The 23,308-nt window shown below is 42.7% G+C and overlaps 1 long non-coding RNA gene across 1 annotated transcript in view; it reads left to right on the top strand.

The window, feature by feature from the left end:
- Positions 1 to 3,747: 3,747 nt before the first annotated feature.
- The window catches only part of LOC142820880 (uncharacterized), a 30,133-nt gene continuing 10,572 nt past the window's right edge, over positions 3,748 to 23,308 (top strand). The window contains exons 1-2 of the long non-coding RNA XR_012897835.1: positions 3,748 to 4,488; positions 6,246 to 6,326. This is a non-coding gene — a long non-coding RNA (uncharacterized LOC142820880). The remainder of the gene's footprint in view (positions 4,489 to 6,245; positions 6,327 to 23,308) is intronic.

Raw genomic sequence — 23,308 nt, 5'->3', positions numbered from 1 at the left:
CAGGGATGTTGTATTCTTGCTAGTTCTCCAATCAGCTGTGGAGTCCTTTGCAAAAATCATGTAAACAATATTGTGGGGTGTGTTTGTTTGTGTGTGTGTGTTTGTGACTTTTGAAAATTAAGGTACAAGAAATCCTACCTTAAACAAAACTCTCTTTATATATCCACAGAATCAAAACCAGGTGTAAATATTCCCCTAAACATCTTGCTTCTTAAGTTCCTGTAAAATATTTTCATTTTATTTTTGTCATTTACTCCATTTTTTTAAGCATATGTGTGTAATCCCTTGGGACTAGCAAGGATGCTCTTTTAACTCAGAACAGTACTTTTCTTGTAGGCTATGTCTACACACGTGGCTTCTTGTGCGAGTAATATGCAAATGAGGCTAAGCATGGCATATCGCCGAGCCTCATTTGCATACCTAATGAACAACCATTTTTTTCAGAAGAGGCTCTTGCGCAAGAAGGAGCGTCTACATTGCCCCTTCTTGCGCAAGAAAAACCCTCTTGTGCAATGCCGTTACACCTGTTACTTTTCAGGAAGAACGGCATTGCGCAAGAGGGTTTTTCTTGCACAAGAAGGGACAGTGTAGACACTCCTTCTTGTGCAAGAGCCTCTTCTGAAAAAAAAATGGTGGCTCATTAGGTATGCAAATGAGGGTCGGCGATATTCCACACTTAGCCTCATTTGCATATTACTCACGCAAGAAGCCACGAGCGTAGACATAGCTGTAGAGTGCTGAACACAATTCCTTGTTTAACAATATTAATGTATGGCCAAACTAGCCAATGTCCTCAGTAGTGTACAAGGGGTGGAGTCACAATAGGGTGACCATATTTCCCAAATGGAAAACAGGACACCATACAGGGCTGGCCAGAGCTCTCCCCTGCAATGGGACTGGTCCAAGCCACTTCTCTAAGAGCTCTGCTCACCCCCAGGTGGGTCTGGCCCTCTCCACTCGCTCAAGCCTCTCCCCCTGAACCAGATTGGGCTTGCTGTTCACGGGAGCCCTGCCTACCCTCCATTCCAGCCTGGTGCAAGGTGGAGGATGATGCTCCGACAACAGCAACTCTGGGCCCACTTCAGAATAATCAAGGGCCCTCACACATGAAGAAGCCACACCCAAGCAGACATGGTCTGCCTGACATTTGAGCAGTTCTGTACCTGCGCTGCTGGTGCCAAGAGAGCTGCTGGTTCATTGCTTCGATGCATTCTTCTGGCACAGCTAGGGCTCCTATATACCCACCCGGTAGGATTGCCAACTGTCTAACTGTGCAAACCCAAAGACTCTTGCCTCACCCCCTGGCCTGCTCCTTCTCTGAGCCCCCCCTGCTGACTCCATCCCCCCTTTCTCCTCCTCTCCCACCTCACTTACTTTCACCAGGGTAGGGCGAGGAGTTGGGGTGCGGAAAAGGGTGCTAGCTCTGGGAGGGAGTTCGGGTAGGAGAGGGCGTTAGAGGTCTGGCTGTGGGAGGGAGTTTGGTTGTAGGAAGCATGTGGAGTTGGGCTCTGGGAGGAGGCATGGGGTGCAGGCTTTCGGTTGAGGCAGGGAGCTTGGGTGCAGGATGGGATCAGAGGGGCAGCAATTACTAGAGCAGCTCCCAAAAGTGACAAGCACACCCCTCTAACACTGGCATCTAAGCAGGGGTGTGTGTCAGGAGGTCTCTACATGCTGCAGACCACAGACACTGCTCTTGCACATCCCATTGGCCACATTTCCTGGTCAATCAAAGCTGGGGAGTCAGCACTTGGGGCAGAGAAAGCTGAAGAGACTCCCTTTCTCCCAGGGGATGCAGTGAGGTGCTGGTTGCTTTCGAGAACAGTGGGAAGCGAGGGCGGAGGTGGGTGGGTAGATGGCCTTTCTAAGCCACTCTGCACTGCAAGTGGTGGGTGGCTGGGGGATTTTGCTTCCTCCATCAACGGGCCTGTCGCTTGAGCCCTACCTACCCCTGCGCTGGTTTGGGGTTACTGCTCAATGTCCCCTGCATATGCCTCTGCATTTAATTTTTTTTAAACAAAAACGAGTATTTGTTCCATTTGCTCCTACCCCCTGGTCAAGTCAGCAAGAGCAAATGGGACAATTTTGGCCAAAAAAGTTGGGACAGCCAGGAAAGGGCTTAAAAAAGACGAGGGACTGTCCCAACGAAAGTGGGATGTACGGTCATCTGAAATCAGAATGACCCAGCAGTCAGTGAGCCCATTCTACGGGCTGGTGCAAAGGTGGGCCGAGGCCTTGCCTCCTCCTTGGTCCCTTGAGGGTACCACAGGATGCAGAAGCAGTCCCTGAATTCCCTTAGTTGCAGGGCTGGGATGGCAGCTGCAAAAGGGCCTTGTGAGGGTGCCACAAAGTTCATTGACATTGTTGCAACGTGGCTGGCCCTAGACAGCTAATTAGCCACCTCCCTCTAGGGTCTTTATTAATCATCTCAGATGAGGAGGGACTAGAAGCTTCTCATGAAGAAAGGTGCTCAGATTAGGGGGGAGCTGTTGGGAGAGCAAAGATGTTTTCTGCAGGCCCTCTCGGGGTGGGAGAAGAGAAGGTACCTGGAGCAGAGAAGCTCAGTCAGGGGCACCAGGAAGGACTCCCAGATTCCCCAGATGAATGAAGAAATGGAAGAAAGTTGTTGGAAAATTCCTGCAGAGAGTTGAGAGTTTCTTGGTGAAGGCAGTGGAAAAGTGCGGGGGAGGATACCTGCGAAAGGAAAGGTTCAGGAGAGTTATTCTGGAGCCTGCTGTCCTGATTAAGGGGTGGGATAATAAAGAACCTGAGTAGGGAAAGTTTCAAGGGCTTACTGTAGTGGACAAAGTTCGGGGACCTTGCTGGACTAAGAGGAACCCACAAGTTGTGTATGCTGAGTTACATGGGGCGACCATGTTACTTCAGGTGATGGGCGGGGAAGAGATTGTTTTAAAGTTTCTTCATTTATCAGGTGACACTGAGGAAATCTAGTAATCCTGTGCTTAGAAGGGTGAGTTGTATGAGACATGCAAAAAAATCTGGACAAAAGTCATGTAAGAATCCTGAGGTTGTGACATTTGGACTTCACTCTAGGACCGTTTGGGTAAATTTAAAGTCTGTAAGCAAATAAAGGGAGGGTCTCAATGGGAGAGTACCCCCCACATGTTGCCTCGTCAGGTCTTTTACAGCATAGTAAGGAAATGTTTAACTAGCTTTTTGAAGCCAACAGTGAATGGGCAGATATTTTAAGAAAAAGGACTGTGAAACTTAGAATGTGTCTATTTACATAAACATAAAAAAGCTTGGTCTATCATGCTTAGAGAGACTTTGTGAAACAACTATTCCCTTAAAACATAGATCCTGTCAGGATGCTACCATCCTGACAAGGGACTCATTGGATCCCACTTTCTGCCAAACTTAAAATTAATATTGCTTGTTATCTAGTTTCAAGGCAGGAATGGAATGGTATGCCTCAATTAAAGCTAACCACACAGAAAATATTAATATAAGTGCACAATGTTTTTGTGCTGCCAGGTCAGGTGCAACCCTAGTGTGACGGGGAAGAAGCTCCCCGCACTGACATCCACGCCCTCGGTGAGGCGCCGGGCAGCGCGGCTGGGCCGAGTCCCGGGGAAAGCACCCAGCGGGAGCCGAGTCCATGGGCCAAGGAGGCAGATGGGCGGGTGCGCACGGCAGCGGGCACGCTGGTCGCGGCAGGCATTAGGACCCGGGAGGAGGCGGACGGGAGACGCGGGGGGGAGCGGCACGTCCTGGGCGTGCCGGCTCAAAAGGGGGAGGGGCTGGAAGGGACGGGGGCTGCCGGCATTACCTCTGTCCCCGCAGGCAACCCGGAGCGAGGGACTGGAGGAACCGGAAGACCGGAGGAGGAGAGCCGGACCCCGGCAGCCCAGACCCAGCGGGAGACCTCCCACCCCGGGGACCCGAGGACTGGGACAGGAGGCGAACGGCTCCGATCCCCCCACCCGAGGAGGACAGAGGGCCGGGCCCGCCGGAGGGCAAAACCCCGTTGCCGGTTCGTGAGCGGGGCCGAGGGCGGGGAGCCCCTCACCACCCACTGGCTGGGAGTAAGCCAGGGCGCAGCGGCTGCCGTCCCAGGGGCAGAGACAGAAGGGCAGAGACCCAGGGGAAGAGACTGAGGGTTAGAGGCGCAGGTGAGCGGAGAAACGGGGGACCCCGCAGTCCGGTCTGCTCGACCTCGCCACACCTAGGAATATTAGAGCACGTTTTCATTGAAAACACATCTCAGTAAAGACATTCATACAGCTGGGGAATACAAGCACACAGCTGCTCTCTCCTTTTCAGTCTTGAAAGTGAAATCTCTGACAAATACTCTTAAGTCCTTCTAGCCCCCAGGGTGGAATTAGTGGACAAAAGATGGCAGAGGAGCCATCCTGATCTCCATAGCAATACATAATCTAATCATGCAGTCCCAAGAAATCCCAGAGTAAAACTACTATCATCTTGCCACAGAGACATCTTCTGAACTCTAAACGTTGGATCCATCCACAAGTAATTTAACTTCTGAATTACCAGTTCAACTATTGTTTTTATTTGCTGTTTCTGCCCTGCTCCTCGCCCCACCACCACCAAGAATAGCTTTTACCTCCTGTAAATGAGGAGGATAGGAAATAGGCATACATAGAATCTTCCCTCAGCTGCCTGAGCTAGGAACACTTCTCACATGGCAGGGTGCCACAAGTGTTTGAGACCTCTCTGGGTAAAAGTGCAGTCTGGAGAACACCTACATTTGTTACAATATTTATTGGCACCCCAGTGGTATGATAGTTGATGTTCACAGACATTACAAATGTTGAAGCTGTGGAAACAAAGAACATTCTTATTCTGCTGTATGTTCTGCCTGGGACAGTATATGGCAAATAGTTAAAGTGGAAATCACATACACTAATTAGAATTTGTGAGGGGTATATTTGGAATAAAGGACTCAGACCAGTCAGAAAGATAGAGAGTGGAATAACCTCAGGAAGTCATTTCACAACTTTGAAAAAAAAGGTTAAACACACATGTCTTTTATAATATTGTACTTAAGAACTATTATGACACACTGTAATGGGGTGGTTGCCCCACACTAGTTGATAAGAGGTTAAAACACAGCCCTGGAAAAGGGCTGCCCTGGGCTATGATGATGAATGGCCAATCAGGGCCCAGCGGGCCTGTATAAAATATGGCTGGTTAGCGGGAGCTCAGACAGTCTCACTCTGGCTGAAGAGTAAGATAGACCAGGCTGTCTGCTAGTGACAGGTTCTTGGGAAAGAGCAGTGCTAGGGAAAGGCAGGAGGAGTTGGGGATCTCCAACCCAGCAAACTCCCAGACTGAAAGCTTGCTACCAAGGCCTAAGGTGATACTACGGCTGCGTAGGGGTAGCCAGGGTAGGAAAAGGCGGCAGGTCCAACCTCCCTTGCCAATGATGAATGGCCAAATTCTGACAAGTGGAGTCTGCCTCTAAGGAAAGGGGCTAGATGAAGAAGGTCACTGAAGCAAGATGGGCCTAGGGGCAAGGCCTAGGAGTAACTACAGGAGGGCAGTATCATGAGGGATGGGGCTTTGGGTCTATGAGGAATCCAGAGACTGAGGTGGTGGAGACAAAAAAAGGCAGGTAATGATGGGCAAAACACTGGCCAAAAAAGGGCACACTTAGTAGAGCAGTAGAGCTAATTCCCAGGACTGACCAATAGGAGATGCCATGTGGTGAGACAAACACATCACACATGCTTATATCATGTGTGTAATATTCAAACTGTTTGAGACAGGGCCTATTTTTCTATGTTTGTACAGCACCTAGCACAGTGAGGTCAGGCTTTATGACTGGGACTCTTTGTTACTGCATACAAATAAATTAAAAATGATAATGTACAGACTCTTACTTCTTGTTGTATTCTTCCTGCACTTCTCCTGACTCACCCTTGGCACAATGTAGAGACTCAGTATTTTTCAAAGTAGTCTCCCCTAAGAAGCTATCCCAGCTCTCATGTCTAGAAGACAAAGTACAGGTTAAAGCTGAAGTCTTTTTAAGTCAATGCAAATATTCCTATTGAGTGCAGTAGGCTTAGGATCTGACCCTAGGAGCACATTATCCTGCCCCGGGGGAATGGGAACTCCACAGGTTCTCACCCTAATGCATCCTTAATACTTTTTGGCTGGAGGAGACTGATTTGTGATTGTGGGCTGCTTAACTTTCCCCCAGCTGCATGCATAATTGGAAAGGTTAATCATGAGCAATTGAACCTTTAAGCCTCTTTTTTTTGTAGGAGGCCATTGAAGTGCCGCCAAGCCCCTACTGGCAGGAGAGTTTTATTTTTGGAGGCATCCTTCTCACTCTCCGACTGCAGGTATTTTCAATGTTAAGTGCTCAAAAACCTTGAGTCTGGATTTGAAATAATGATTTAAAAGATAATAAATCCCACTGCTCTTTGGTCTGTGTTTTGACTATGGATCTTTGGGGTCATGTAACTTGTCTCTGAACTCTGGGCATTCACTTCAGGTTCAAAATTAAGCTGTAAATGCATGCACATGTATTCAGGCTTCCCCAACAGGCTGCTCAGAGAAGGAATTTGCTAACCTTCAGATCCCAGGCCTAGGGTATGGATACTGTCATTTTCCCCCTCTTTTTCCTTCATGCCTTCTCTTTGATTGTCCCTCATCTCCCTGCTCTACCATGCCATTCACCACGCTTTCATTTGTTCCATATTTTTCCTCCTCAGTTTCCTACTCCTTCTATTCTTCTCTGTCTCAACTCCCATATTTTGCTTCCCTATTCCAATCAGCCTCTCTCCCTGAACCCACTGTCTACATCTTGCTTCATCCTGCTACCTGAAATGTTTAGTTTCTGTCTGCTCACCAATTCCTTTTTCCCCCTCCAAATTGCCTTAACACAGAACCCATCTTCATCACAGGATTTCTGTCCTATTAGAAATAATGAGATATGGCTATTTTGAGTAAAGGAAAAAGTTCATGAGAAATCAGCTGGTAGCTTATGAGACGGTTCAAGATCAAACGTGTAAAGTCCTGATTCTGTAGATGGGGAACCTAGGTAAATAAATGGTTGATCTATCCCTGACTTAAGTGAAGAATTTCTACTGCCTCCCTACCCTGTTTTTTTTTTTAAACAAAAGATTTTCCCCAGACTCCAGAAGGGAGACATAAAGTCAGCAATGGCCCTTTCCTTTTGCATCTCTATCTCTCCTCTCCCTTCTATCCTTCAAGAGCTGCTAGTTTCTATTCTCTTGCCTGTTGAGGGGGAAGTAATGGTTTCGCCTGGATAGATCATCTCATGTGATGAAGTGGGTTTTGCCCACAAAAGCTTTTGATTTATATATATATATATATATATATATATATATATATTTAGTCTCTAAGGCCAGGGTCTCCAACCAGTTCTGAAGTAGTAGCCACTATAGTGGCTATTGCTATAGTGAACTAGCCACACTCAAGCAGCCAAATAGCCACACGTGGCTAGTGTGTTGGACACCACAGCTCTAAGGTATCACAGGGCTACTCATCAATTTTCTTTAGTTATTTCTCAATTCAATAGCATATTTGTTTCTCTGATCACTCCGACCCTTAGAAAGAACTATATTCATTCTTTCTAGGCCTGATTTGCGTTACCTTGAACTCTAAGGTCACTTTACACTGCCAGAGTGGTAAAAAGGGATCTTTGTGTAAATGAGTATTAAGCCCATGACCTTGACTGCTTACCGGACAATGGCCATTCAGCCTCAGCTTTCTTCAGAATAATGGACTGTAAATAATACAAATTAATGATTCAGAAGAGAATGAGCCTGCCTCCATCATATGACGTTTTGTACTCAAAAGCCAAACCGCTGCTTGCACTTTGCTAATTCTTAGCATTACAACCTGCGTTAATTACTCCAAGTGTTCTGCAGTCTTTGAATTTGTAGGGTTTTCTCCCTTATTAATGTTATTTATATAGTCATTGGGTTCTCAGATTTTATTAACACTCCTTTTCTTCTTGCTTTTTTATGGCCCACTGGTTGGCATCAAGGTTTTCTAGTATCCTTCAGAGAACATTATATTTCCTCCAACTATCAGATACCAAAAGTAATAAATCCATGATTTAAGTAGTTGTTCACCTTTATGGTGTATAAGGAAACAGGTTTACTTTGAATTTATGAACTGGTTCTCCTATTCATTATGGTATTTGATAGCAAATCAGTATTTCCTTTCCCTCCTACCCAAAATCCATAACATGTACTTATACCTACAATGCTAATTACTTTTCCTTGTTGTTTAGATTATTCTCCTCGAGAGGGAGATAAACCAGAAGGACAGGAAGGGATAGATAAATTCCCACAGGTAATAGTAATATAGGTGGGGCCTCCCTGGTCCAGCACCCTCAGGACCTGAGTGGTCCTGAACCATGGAGTTTGCTGAACCAGCGGTCAAGACTCCCCTCCTGGCCCTGCTCCTTGCTGCCAACACCACTGCCCCCAACCCTGTGGAGCTGTGCTCTTGCCTGGGCTGGGCTGTTCTCCCAGCTGCTGGCCACGCTGCCTCTGATACACTCCTCACTATACTGGCCTGGCTGGGGCTGTGCTCCCATCTGGGGCTGAGCTCCTGACACCAGAACCAGCTGCAGACTGTGCTCTTCACCACACTGGCTCCACTGCCACTGGGGCTGCGCTCTCCACTGCCAGCCCAATCCCTGAACTTGGCCAGCCAGGGCTCTCTGATCCAGCAATATCTGTGGTCCTCCCAGATCATGGATTTTGCCCGATCTGAAAGTCCCGGATTTTAGAGGTTTAACCTGTAGTTTCAAAAGCACAAAGAGTTATGCAAAAGGGCAAAGAAACTCATACTGAAAAGGAACAGGGTCAAATGTTCAGTCTGCTGCTCCATTTCCACCAAGTAAAAAAAAAAAATCCCTTAATTATAGTTGCTAACATATAGACATATGCTTTGAATGATAGACTTGTTGCTTTTTCTAAATCTGCTTTTTCCCCTCTGCAGAAATATATAACTAGTGTCGGCTTAATAGTTGCAGTTTTTATTTAAGTGATGTATGTAGATGCTTTTCTGTTGTTAATAATCAAATGTATTGAGTCAATAAGCCTTTTTTCCCCCTCCAGTATGTTTCTTCCTGTCTTGGATACATGACGTGTGGTGTACGCTCTAGCGAGTAACCCACTATTTAAATGTTTATTCACCATTACATTTTATAAAAAAAACAGCTCACCATTTTTAAAAATTTAGAATAAGCACATTTTCTGTCTGCCTGCTCTGGTTTTCTGCTAGGCTGGCTTAATACATTGATTTACACAGTGAGATGAGCTGGGAAACATATCTGAAATCTTATATTGGGCTGAATGTAGCAAACATCATGAAAAAGCACAAAATATGCAGAATCTGTCAATTTTCCACACTCATACACTATAAATGCTCTTGCCAGGAACTCAAAAATGGCAGAATGCAGATAAGAGTATTTTTAAAGTTATCTTTCAGTGTACAGCACAGTAATTAGTGACAGCTTAGTAATTATATAGAGTATACAGTTACATGTCTTTATTTTAGATGGTATTGTGAAAAACCCTGAACAATTTTCGGTACTATTTTGTGCATTTATTAAAATTCTCATAAGTTATTATGGTATGCCAAGATGTGATTACTGTAGTTAGGTCTCTTTTAGCATCCAGGAGTGAGCAACGTACTTCTTCTTTTTTAATGACTCCTTTTAAGTAGTAAACTGCAACCTACTGCTCCATTTTAAGTTACACATAATTAAAATGTTGCTAATATCTTAATAGGATCACATTCCTCTTCATAGTTGAGGACTGGGGTTGTACATATCTTAAAATCTAAATAACTAGAATCTTGCTGAATTGCCACCATGTCAATTATTGGCATTCAGAGGCTTTATCTTTCCTTTTTTTTTTTCACTTTCCACCTTTCTGTTTTGATTCTTTGATTTGCTGCAAACCTCTACACCTCCAGTTGTGGAGTGTGTACCTACCCATCATGTAAAAACAATTGTGTAATGGCTCAACTTCAAATTTAGAAAAAAACAACGGTATTTTAAAACACTTTCATTCAGTGTCCACATTTACCTGTCTGGTAAAAACTAAATATACCTATGGCTAACATATCTGATTTAGGTAAGATGCATTTGTGGCTAAATAAGAACATAACTGGAGATGTTAGGGTGGGGGGGGGGGGAGACATACACTGTGACTATACAATATGGGAGCGTCTAGACTGGCAAGATTTTGCGCAAAAGCTTGCCAGTTGTCTACACTGGCCACTTGAATTTGCTCAAGAGCACTGACGTTCTAATGTAAGAATTCAGTACTTTTTGGGCAAATACTTTGACGCTCCTGCTCAGGGATAAGCCCTCTTGCCAAGAATACTTGTGCAAGAGGGCCATTGTGGTCAGGTACCTTAATTTTTTGCACAAGAAAGCCCGATGGCTAAAATGGCCATCGGAGCTTTCTTGAGCAAAAGTGTGTCTATACTGGACATGGATGCTTTTGCGCAAAAGCACTTTTCCGTTAAAAGTATTTCTACAAAATCATGCTAGTGTAGACGCAGCCTATATGTCTAGACTGCATCACTCTTTCGAAAAGCCGAGATTTGAATTTCCTGTGCTTCATTTGCATAATGGCAGCCGTGTGTTCTTTCAAAAACGGGTATTTCAAAAGTGAAACTGCCGCCTAGATGCGGTTCCTTTGAAAAAAACCCTTTTTTTGAAAGATGCTGTACTCCTCATTTTTTTGAGGAGTACAGGATCTTTTAAAAAAGGTGTTTTTTTTTTCAAAAAATACGTGTCTAGATGGCTGTTTCACTTTTGAAATACCTGTTTTCGAAAGAACGCACAGCTGCCATTATGCAAATGAAGTGTGGGAAATTCAAATCCCAGCTTCATTTGCAATTTCGATCTGTCTAATTTGCATCCCTCTTTCGAAAGAGGGATGTAGTTTAGACATGCACTATATGTGCTTTGATAAGGGAGTGCCAGAGCAAGTCTTAATCAGAATATCCATCACTTTCATGGAATCCTTAAATTGTAGGTCTTCTAAAGCTTTGATTTAATCTGAGGAATAGATTTTGGTCTGCATTATGCTGGAATGATTTCTTTCAGAAGGCAGTGGAATTACTATGGATTTACCGATCATAACATGGTGCATAGTGTTATGTTTTCCTGTAATCCACATAAATATGAACATAAAATTGTTAGTGTTGTAATCTCTCATCCTAGCCTAGCCTAGCAGGCCACTCAGCTCAGCATACAGCCTCCAAAACAGATCACACTATAGCTTCAATCATTTGTATAAGCACAAAAACTTTAGAAGAATGGAACACAAAGAGAAAGAAAAGAGCTTTCTACAGCTGTGTCCGACAATTGTCCTCTTGTCTCATCATAGCTTCAGACTTAAATCTGACCGTATGAGCATTCCACACTTTCTGTTGAAATGAGCACTTTCAGGAAGAGGCTATCAAGTCTTTCATGATGCTTGAGTGACTGACATCAGAACAGGCAATTGAAAAAGCGGCATGCCTGTTTGGAATTCTGTAATTTGTAACAATTCTGCATTAAAAGTGAAAGTGACAGAGTATCAAAAAGGTTTGAATATCTGGGTCTCAAGGCATCTGATGTCAAAGAATACTAGGAAATTAAAGATATTTGGAATATGGGTTACCTTGTTTAAAGCAGCATACTACTTTAGAAACCCAGCGAGGAATTACTATGAAAAACAAAGTGGAATCACACTTCTGACATCATTTGATATGAATTCTATCTGAAAGGTACATAAAGCAGCTAGAGTGAAAATGGATGTACTTTTTGAGGAATGAAAGGGTTTTTTTCCCCTCTTTTTTTAGTCTGGAATGATGTTGGCTGACCTGAGGAGGTAGGAGAGTTGTCAGGTTCAGGGTATGTTGTCAGTGCCGACCTAACTTGAATTTTACACATTTAAGTAAGTTACTTCACTCAAGTAAGTGCAGCCATGCCGTGAAATAATCTTTGGACTACATCCTCTGGGGTGCTGTACTCACTTGTGTGGTGCACTAAGGCTGCTGGGGAGGTTACATCCCACATTTCTCAGCACTACACTAAGTTGAACTGCTCTATGAATTCTTTAATTGTGGACTATGGAAAGACTTGTCTGTCTTCTGGGCACACACTAAATTTGCGAGAAGGCATTGGAATGGCACTAACTGGTACTAGCCTGTGTTCTGTGCCTGTGATACAGCATGGTCATGTTAGCAGCTGCTAAATTAGCTAACTTAAATTAAAAAGCACCACTGGACTTCTGTTAAGGAGTTTTATGTGTGGACAGACAACAGTTTGAGGAATGCTCTAATTTTAAATGGAATTAACTTTGCAATGAAGATAAGCCCTAAATAGAATTGTTGCATGTAATCTGGATGTCCAAACAGCCAGATGTGCAATGAGGCATAATGACATAGATGTATTCAAGAAAGGTAGGTGGTCTGCAAGGGAAGATTAGGAACAGGACCTATATGCGGTCCACTTTTTAGGTAGGGATTTACCTGCCATGTGCTGTCCTTGATGGGACTAGATAGGAACAGAGTGAACCCATTTCAGATTCTAAGCACATCTTACTGGGGAAAACCCCCCAGAAGTCTATTTTAAAAACTTGAAAATATTACCAAAAATACTTAGTCTCATTACTGATGAGTACGTGGATGCTTCCATATACAGTACAAAGATACAAAACTCATACTAGAAGTTCATTGGACATTCTGGTATCTTAGCATGTTACTGGAAAATGAATTCTTGTATCTTAAGACTTCCAGGTGTGATCAAAAGGAACTGCTGAGAGGAAGGTGGAACAGTATTAAAGACATATGGTTCATTCAAAGCTGCAAGACACAGAAGCAAAAGACTTGAGGAAATAGCCGCAAAACAATGCTGTTAAAGATTTCACTTCAAAATAAAATAACTAATCTGGGAAAAAGATTAGTCAGTGGAACTTTACATACAACCGACAGTATTATTTACAAGTGAGCCTGCTTAATTATATAGGAAATGCTAAAAGTGACATGCAAAATCAACAGGTGGGAGTTAAACTACCATTCTTGTGCTCTCTGGCTCAGACATGAACTTAAGCGATCATTCAGGTAATGAATACTTTTGAACACTTCTATTGAAAAGTACTATTTTTAGCCACTGTCTTTAAGATTGAGTCATTGTGAAGCCTTTGGCCATTATCTTTGAAAACTCATGGAGATCGGGAGAGATCCCGGATGATTGGAAAAAGGCAAATGTAGTGCCCATCTTTAAAAAGGGGAAGAAGGACAATCCAGGTCACTATAGACCAGTCAGCCTTACCTTAGTCCCCAGAAAAATCATGGAGAGGATCCATTTTGAAGCACTTGGAAGAGGGGAAAGTGATCAGGAATAGTCAACATGGATTCACAAAGGGCAAGTTGTGCCTGACCAATCTGATTAGCTTCTATGGTGAGGTAACTGGCTCTGTCGCTATGGGGAAGACAATGGATGTGATATACCTTGACTTTAGCAAAGCTTATGATACAGTCTCTCACAATATTCTTGCCAGCAAGTTAAGGGAATATGGATTGGATAAATGGACTGTAAGATGGATAGAAAGCTGGCTAGACTGTCAGGCCCAACTGGTAGTAATCAATGGCTCGATATCAGGTTGATGGTCGGTTTCTAGCGGAGTGCCCCAAGGATCGGTTCTAGGGCCAGTTTTGGTCAACATCTTTATTAATGACCTGGATGAGGGGATGGATTGCATCCCCTCAGCAAATTTGCAGATGATACTAAGCTAGGGGGAGAGGTAGATATGCTGGAGGGCAGGGATAAGGTCCAGAGTTACCTGGACAGATTAGAGGATTGGACCAAAAGAAATCTGATGAGGTTCAACAAGGACAAGTGCAGAGTCCTTCACTTGGGATGGAAGAATTCCAAGCATTGTTACAGGCTGGGGACTGAATGGCTAAGTAGCATTTCAGCAGAAAAGTACCTGGGTATTACAGTGGTTGAGAAGCTGGATATGAGTCAACAGTGTGTCCTTGTAGCCAAGAGGGTTAATGGCATATGAGGGTGCATTAGGAGGAGCATTGCCAGCAGATCCAGAGAAGTGATTATTCCCCTTTATTCGGCTTTGGTGAGGCCACATCTAGAGTATTGTGTCCAGTTCTGGGCTCCCCACTATAGAAAGGATGAGGGTGACCAAAATGATTAGGGTGGAAAGCATGACCTATGAGGAGAGACTGAGGGATTTGGGTTTATTTTGTCTACAGAAGAGAAGGGGGGGGGGGAGGGAGAGGATTTGATAGCAGCCTTCAACTTCCTGAAGGGAGGTTCCAAAGAGGATGGAGAGAGGCTGTTCACAGTAGTGATGGATGGCAGAACAAGGAGCAATGGTCTCAAGTTACAGTGGGAAAGGTCTAGGTTAGATATTAGGAAAAACTATTTACTAGGAGGGTGGTGAAGCACTGAAATGGGTTACCTAGGGAGGTGGTGGAATCTCCATCCCTAGAGGTTTTTAAGTCTTGGCTTGATGGAGCCCTGGCTGGGTTGATTTTGGTGGGATTGGTCCTGCCTTAGGCAGGGGGCTGGACCTGATGACCTCCTGAGGTCTCTTCCAGCTCTATGATTCTATGATTCTATGAACTCTTTTCTAGTTTAATCTCTGTTCCTCAATCTTCCTATCCCCCTTCCTCCCCAGGAATGTCCCTATTCATGCTCAAATTCATCTGACATAAATTGGGTAAGTTAGCCATAGCTATACCAGTTACGCAAATCTGGACACTAAAAAGAAGTGATTGAAAATATCTTTGTGTGGATTCTAAATTTAAAGATGAGCCATTAAGCAATTAAAAAACCTATTTTGGGTATGTGTACATTACAGTTGGAGGTGGAACTGTATCTGTGATGAGCATACCAGTGGTAGCTTTAGCTAGCATGCTAAAAATAGCAGTGAGGACATGGTGGCATGAGCTAGCATCACTGCTAGTTTGAACAGTCTACATGGAAGCCCATGCTGCTTCTGCCTTTCTGCTATTTTTAGCCATGTTCTCTAGATTAAAACTAGGGCAATATGTTGACCAGTGCTGCAATGACACCTCTGATTGTAGTGTAGATATGCCCTTTACAATGTATAAAGATGACCTCACATCTTTTTAGAAAAAAAAAGATGCTCTCAGATCAGTTATACATGATCAGTTATACACTGTATTAGGACTGGAGAATCTTGGTTTCCAATGTCTGCTTGGAAGACTTTGACAAAATCTTCAGAGGATAGGGATGTAGACCACTGAAAAGGCTGAATTATGCTCAGCTGCTCTCCCTATGCCATGCTGCATCGAAAACACTTCAAAAACATTTTGAGGCAGTTTTCACACATCATGGAGAATCAAAGTAAAGGGAACAAACAAAACATTTTACAGTCATATCTCAATATGTGTGTGTGGAGGTAACTATTGCATTGGAAGAGCATTACCCATCTGTTGGCAGTTTCATGAACAAATATAAGTAATGGTGGAGCAATTAGTGGGCTTGAAAAGCTCTGTGTTGGACTTTTCTGGAAGTTTACACAGCTGTTAGCCCAGGTTTTTTCCTCTCCGAACTGTCAGAATATGAAGCTGCCATTATAGAGAAAACCAGTGATGTGGAAGGCAATAATACTTGGAAGATTTAATAATCCTTTGAAGACTTGAGCAGCCTCCACTAGAAAGAATGCAATAGCATAAAAGGGTATCTTTTATAGTGGATATTGCATCTCGGTAGAGTGGAGAAACCAGCCACTTTCTCCCTGTGGCCCTTTCCCTAGGGATGACTGAACTGGGGTGTTGTTTTGTGGCATTAGCGCCTCGAGGCATTCCCCACAGCAGTGCGCAGAACAGAAGTTATACCACCACCAGGCTTCATTCCATCCAAAAGGCTCCTCCTGTGCTAAGTAGCATAAGAAAAGTCAGAATTGGCCTGGGAAAGAGGCAGAGTGGACCAAGCAGTTTTTCCAGGCGCTGACTGTATTGGAAAGCTCATGTGGGGCATTGGTGCCTACAGAGCTCCCATTTCCCATTTCTCCTATGTAAGGCAAGAGCCCTACCAAGTGTTTGCTAGGTAAGATCTCTGCTTCCCCAGGTGGTGGAGATTGCAGAGTGCAGTGGTGGGAGTGAAACATTCACAGTAGCCATGATGAAACTGATCTCTCCTGAACCCTAAAGTCAATAGAAACCTTCCCACTGGCTTCAGTAGGGACTGGATCAGGCCCCTACCAGGGAAAAAGAAAGAGACTAACAGAAAAGCAGTGTGAAAAAATGGTGGTGGGGAAAGAAGGAGTGATGGGAAAAGTAGGAGAAGTCGGAACAAACTAGAAATGGGGTAAAAAGAGGGTTAAATAAAAAGTGAATATGGACAGGGTTAAAATGAGTCAATTGGAAAGTTTTGGTGAAAAATTAAATGTAAAGGGAAATAGGGAAAAACAAAGTTTAGAGGGGAAACCCAAGAACATGTTTTACATTTCTGTAGGATAGTTTGTGAGCTCTCCTGTTTGTAAAGCACTGACCATACTTCGGTGTGCTTACACAACTAATAATTGCTGTCCATTACTTAGGGAGCCGAACTTGTACAGAATTTGGTGAACACAGTAATGAAGCAATGTTATGACTTATATTTCAGTAGGACCCATCTGTGAGAGCCTTATTGCTGATATAGATAATATGTGAGAAAAAGAATGTCATTTCAAAAAGCCTACTCTGGCTTCCCTTAGACACTTTGTCACTGAATATTTAAACCATTCTTCTCTTCCTAGAGACAGCACTTTGAAGAAGGTAACTGATAAGGGGAAGAAGGGCTCTTTAATTTAGCACAGAAGTCTACCAGGAACCATTGTCTGGATGCTGAAGCCAGACAAACTCAAATTAGAAATTAGGCACAAAATTAACTGTGAGGGTGATTAACTGAAGAGCCTGAGGAGGGAGGGATCTGAGAGTGGTGGCAGGACAAGGATTCACACAGTGACAATGTGTTCAGAACAGCCCCCGCATTTTCCAGAAGAGTGCAACTTTCTCTTCCCACAGGAGGCTGTAGGGAGAGTGGGGGAGGGAAGGTCTGGATGAAGTGAGAGAGCAGGGGCTCATACAGTCAGCAATCCATGCTTTGTTAGGTATGAGCAAACAGTAGTATAATGCCTCAGTGGTATCAGTTACGGAGCTTCCCTTGCTTCACCCACTGTATCCTCCCCACTGTTGCTCGAGGCTACCTGAAGAATATCTTGGGAGGAATCCACGATTTGGCTCAGAACACTAGTCGGGTCTCCCCCCTATGATCACACACAGCTGGTCATGGGAGTGGCATGTTTACGGCGATGACCCAGACCATCTGTTTGCCTCCTTTGTCTTCTGGTACATCTGCCTCAGCAACTTTATTTTCACAAAACACTGTTGGGCGTCCCTGGCATATCCTTTCCCACCATGCCCTGTGTGATCTTGGCATAGGTACCTGCATTTCTTTTGCTGCTTCATAGTTTTGCCTGACAGATTCCTCTCCCCGCTCAGCAATGAAGTCCATGTCTCCTGCACACTCCATGCTGGTGCTCATTTGTGACCTTTGGCCTTCATGGTCATGTGTGCTGCCGAGGTATGCTGCCTGCTATGAGGTCTGCTTGCCATACTGGCCATGCAGGAAATGAAATTCAAATTTTCTCAGGATTTTCCTGTGACCATGGAGAGCAGCAGAGTTGAAAGTGCTGGCCAGAGTGGTTACACTGGGGCATTGTGGGATACCTCCTAGAGGCCAAGAATGTGCCGATCAAGAAAGGCTTCTTTGTCAGCGCGTCGTGTCCAGACTGCCCCGATCTGCCGACAAACAGCTGATCGGCAGAGCGGGGCAGCCATTTAAATTTAAATGAAGCCGTGATTATTTTAATCGCGGCTTCATGTCCCTCTGCCGAGCTGGCTAATCTACATGCCTCCGTCGACGGAGGCATGTAATTTAGACGTACCCAAATTGAAATATTTGAACAGAACGCTCCATGTTGATAGCTTCCAACCCTTCATTAAATAATCTTGTTTTTTGCTGCAAGCACATGCTTAACATGTGCATCAGCCTAAGAGAAATGTTCAAATGCATATGGATGGAAACCTGCTTGAAATTGATATAAGGAGAGGAAAGAGACTCTATGCCCCCAGGACTGCTTGTTTTTCTAAATGTGTAACTACTCAATTTACAATTCTGAAGATGGAGCTATTTTAGTTGGCTTATTTAGGTGTATCAAAATGAATTATGAAAGATGCAATAGCAGAGTGTAAGCAGATGAAAGAGTAGTGTTAAGTCCATGCTAAAATGTGATCATTGAGTTTCAAAGACACCCTGCAGCAGAATGGGAACTTACTTTGGAGGTAAAGGTGCTTTTTGGTATTTGTTTTTAAATTAGTTTTGGGTGTATTTGCTTCCTTGCTGCTGTGGCGTTTTTTGTTTGTGTATTTAATTTTTGGGAACGAGTGATTAAAAATGGCCTGTTCCAGAGAAGTTTATTAACATGTCTTAGAAGTGTTCTTGAAAAGAATTCAAAAAACAAACAGGTGGATGTTTGAACAAGTAACTTCCTATGTCATTTTTCAAAAGGACTTCACTAGTAAAGCATAAAGCATAATCTGAGCATTAAAAAGCAGCCTAAGATGTACTAGTGAACCTAACCTTTTGTATTTGCTACTTAAAATTAGCAAAATATAGTTAAATATTATTAAAACTACCAGTTTTTAATTGTTTAAAATCCACAGATGCCATGCCATGTCAGAGAGTGCAATAAGTTATATTTTAAATACAAATGTATTATTGTAACATGCCATTAAATGTAGTCAGTGCATATGTAAAATGCTTTTTATTTCAATAACAGCATTTTATGTAGTCTATGCATCCAGGAGGTAAGAAGCCCATAATTATGTTTTGCTAAATAGATTAACATGTACTGGGGCCATGATATTGATGGTTAGAGCAATACAGAGATAGACATCTAAGCCACTTTCCTACTCCTGTCTTTTAAGGTTCTTATATGTTTCATGCATATTCATTTCTTCAGCTGGTAATTACTCCAACTTTTGGATGAGATTCTGTCAAATCATAACACACATCCACACAGTTATTCTTTTCACTAAATATTAATGCACGCTTAAAAAAACAAAAGGAAACAAAACCTCCCTCTTAACCTGTCTGGAAATGCTGCTTATCCTTTGGGTCCGCTCACTGAGATGTCTTTTATAATCACAATGCAGAATAATATATATTTTGTTACAAAAGTAGATCTAATGCAGATTTCTCTAGATTCTGAGGATTCAGGCCATTAGAAAATTTCCCTGGGTTTCTGGAGGGAAGGCCACTGAAAATTTTTATATTCAGATACTAGAAACTCTTAAAACAAAAACAGAACAAAAAGCAACCTCCCTCCCACCAAAACCCCCAAAGAGCATTCTATGAAACCCATTCTAACCCCATTTCCTTATTTTGTTCAGTGGAAAAAAGAAGTAGAACTCTACTTTAGCTAACTATGAAGGAGAAAAAACCCCTTGCCATGCTTACTAGAAATGTAACACTTTGTTCTTCATATTTTTTCTCGTACAAACCTGAATATTGCTTCTTATTGTTCAAGAAAAAGAAGTTAATTTTTAGTTCAAGTAACTGTGATAGCAATTTTCCTGCCCTGTCTATTGGAATGGGCAGATGTGTGGCTGGATTGGTTACCAGTACAAACACTTTTACTGTTGCTATTGCCATCTTATTATCTCCTTCTGAGACACCTAGCATTAACATCTCTCTATGCTTTTTATAGTTGGTTTCTTCACTCATGTCTACAGGGTGCTTTTTGATTGTTCATATAACTTGTCTTACAATATACTATTGCACATTTGACTTGTATGCTTCCCTGTACTGTGTAGTGCAAAAACACATTCATCACTTGGAGGGGATGTGACAAGGAACAAGGTATCTTTGTAGCATGTCACTTCAGTGGTTAGCCATCACCCATCTCTTTGAATAAGCTCCTTATGGCAGATAGTCAGGGAAGGGGGGGAGGGCCAGTAGGAAGAGCCAGGGAATAAGTGTTGTATTTAGTGTCCCCCCCCCCCTTCACCTAGTATAAGATAGTTTCAACTTTAAAAAGTTTCATTAATTGTGTTCCTATTGGTACTAATTACTGTACTATTTGTATTACGGTAGCATCTATTACACCTGTGATCACTGCCAGTATGGCTGGTGCACCAGGAAATGAACCGGAGACTTTCACACCTTAAATTATGACCTGCAGTAACCTGTGCTGAGGAACCAAGGCTCATTAGAGGGGGATCTAATAGATTCATAACTTCTGTGGATCATGCACAATGAGGGGTTTATACATGTGTTCCAGTGGGTTAGCCTAGGCATTGTTCAAATATCTTACAAAGAGACAATCCCTGGAGATTGTACAATTGATGTGTAAGACTATAGCCACAAGCAGAAAAAAAAATGGAGACTACAAGTGAACGATGAGATTGTGACTCAATTTTAATTGACAAGGGTGTTACAAAACTATCTGGAGCTTTGGGGGGTAGCCGAGTTAGTCTGTTATAGAAAAGACAACAAATGGTCTGGTAGCACTTTATAGACTAACAAAACATGTAGATGGTATCACGAGCTTTCGTGGGTACAGCCCACTTCTTCTGAGTACATACATCCCAGTTCTTAGAAGAATAGCAGGTGAAGTATTTATTGGAAGCCAGCATCACAGTAGTCTTTGTTATGGTGAAATGTAGGTACCGGTACTCTGTAAGGAGATCTGTATGTCTGCTGAAAATGTGTTCATAAAGTCTGTAACAAGGCAGAAGTGACAAACAAAATTTCTAGGGGACAAAAGATGTTCATTTATCCCTTTGTAAAGTGAGCATTAAAAGCCATTACAATGGAAGTCCTGTTTACATACAAAGTCAACAGAGGAAGCACAATCAACAGGAAAAACAATCAAAGGTTTGTTATTAAACTGTCCCTGAGGATGGACAATGAAATTTGGGGATGTATACAGAGAGCAAAGAAACATCCCTTTATCCTGTACCTGGGAATAAACAGTGCATTTACATTCATGAAAATCTTCCTTATCTGAAATGCTGCAAAGGATATTTGGGGTGAGTTACACTTGTTATAGACAGAAGATTAGCCTGTTAAGTTTAGTATCTTGCAAAAACCACTATACAATTTCTTTACTTGTATCACTTTCCATCCATAGTCTTTATTCACTTTGTCTTGAATCTTTCATAAACTTGTTCTTGTTTTCACTATAAATATGTCTGTGTAATTGTATTATACCAGGAACTGATCCAGAATTGAAATGTTCAATCTGGGATGTCCTTAGCACACCTAGTATTTCTGTGTGCCCAGTGGGTAAAGGCTACACACAATTGGCAAGTACTTCAAAGGAACTTTGGAACTGTCAAGGCACACCTATTGTTAATTGGCAAAGCAAACTGAAGGCTGGCAGAGTCCAGAGGAGAATGTTTGGGTGGCTAACAGGATAGGATGGTAGTGTTAGGAGCTGACACACCCTTTAAGCTCATGCAAATATGCCTTTTACTGGATGCAGGGGAGGTAACAAGGTGACTCACAGTCCTGGGTACCCCGAGAACTATCCAAGATGATGCTGGTCATCAGAAAAGCCAGGACTTGTACCACACCAGAACACCGTCTTCCAGTTTTTTATTGGCATATCACCAGATAAGAGTTTTAAGGAGGAATTTTGAAGGAAGAAAATGAGGTGGCTTTGTAGATATTTATAGGAAGTTTTTCCTATGCTTGACTGCTCTCTTTTTCTCAAAGAGCTCCCAAGAGTGCTTCTGCTACCAGTAAAACTGTGCTTGTTTATGAATAACTGCTTCTCTTTGATGCATGCTTGTGTGGGAGGAGAGTTTAAGATCAAATCCCAGTTCAGAAAAACAACACCAATATGACAATTCCCGTTGCAGCACAGGTAGATGCCATTCTTTGTCAAACCCACACAAACCAAAACATTGTGAGACATCTAAATCTAAATATTTTGGAATTTTGTTCTGACAAAAAAGTCAACATGCAATCTCGGATAAAAACAAACATCAAAATAGCAGAATTTCCTCTGGAACTCAAATTACACTATTTGGCCAGCTTGACAGGAAATAAAATCTTCTTTTAAAAATATTTTGAGCAAAAAGATCCTCACACATCCCTTTATGCCACCACATATGAAGTCTCTGGTGATGCTGGGAATAGCCTGGCCTTTCCAATTCTCTTTGTACCAAGATCTGGAGAAAGGTGGCATAAAGTCAGCTGTGCCAGCCTTCTATTATGTTGTACTGTATTTTCCTCATGCAAGAGAAACCCCCAGATTCCTTGTTGAATGTGATGGAACAGCCCCCAAGAAGTCTTCCCAGATGCTGTAAATTAGATCAGTGCATAATTAGAGCTGCTTGGGATTTTTTGTTTGATTAAACCCTGTTTTCTTTAGAAAAAGGTGACTTGTCAAAATGAAACTGTGTACTAGGAACTGTAGATTTGGATGAATATTTTGTTTTGAAACATGTTTGGAAAAATTCAGTGTTCAAATACTCTGTTTTTGATATTTTAAAACCAACATTCTTTATTAATTATAACAAAGATATTTTAAGAGCAAAATTGAAATAAAATGTTTCAGGTCAAATCATTTTTTTAAATGTTGGTTTGCAAAAAATTTGAGATTTTGACTTTTTTACAGATTGATATAAGAATAGTGATATTGGGTCAGATCAGTCCATCTAGCTCAGTATCCTCTCTTTGACAGTGTCCAGTGTCAGAGATTCCACAGGAAATGAACAGAAAAAGGAAATAATTGAGTGTCATGTCTTTCAGTCTCAGCTTCTGGTAGATGGAATTTCAAGGACACCTGGAGCATGGGGTTGTGTCCCTGACCATCTTGGCTAATAATCATCTATGGACCTGTCTTCCGTAGACTTATCTAGTTCTTTTTGAACCCAGTAATACTTTTAGTCTTCACAAAATCCTCTGGCCACAAGTTCACAGGCTGACTGTGCATTATGTGAAGAAGTACTTCCGCATGTTTGTTTTAAAGCTACTGCCTACTAATTTCATCAAGTGAGCCCTTGTTTACACTCTCTGTCAGATTCCCCATCCCCCAACTTATTCTTTTTTTTTTCTAAGCTAAACAGTCCCAGTCTTTTCAAACTGTCCTCCAGTGGAGCTATTTCATATCCCTAATAATTTTTGTTTACCCTTTGGATGTATCGAGACTGCATCCCTTTTCCATAAAAGGGATGCAAATTAGACACATCGCAATTGCAAATGAAGCGGGGATTTAAATCACCCCCACTTCAT

This window comes from Pelodiscus sinensis, chromosome 1 (genome assembly GCF_049634645.1).
Source record: "Pelodiscus sinensis isolate JC-2024 chromosome 1, ASM4963464v1, whole genome shotgun sequence".
Taxonomy (NCBI): domain Eukaryota; kingdom Metazoa; phylum Chordata; order Testudines; family Trionychidae; genus Pelodiscus; species Pelodiscus sinensis.
Note: the sequence above shows the minus strand (reverse complement) of the source record. Positions and strands in the feature narration are given on the sequence as shown.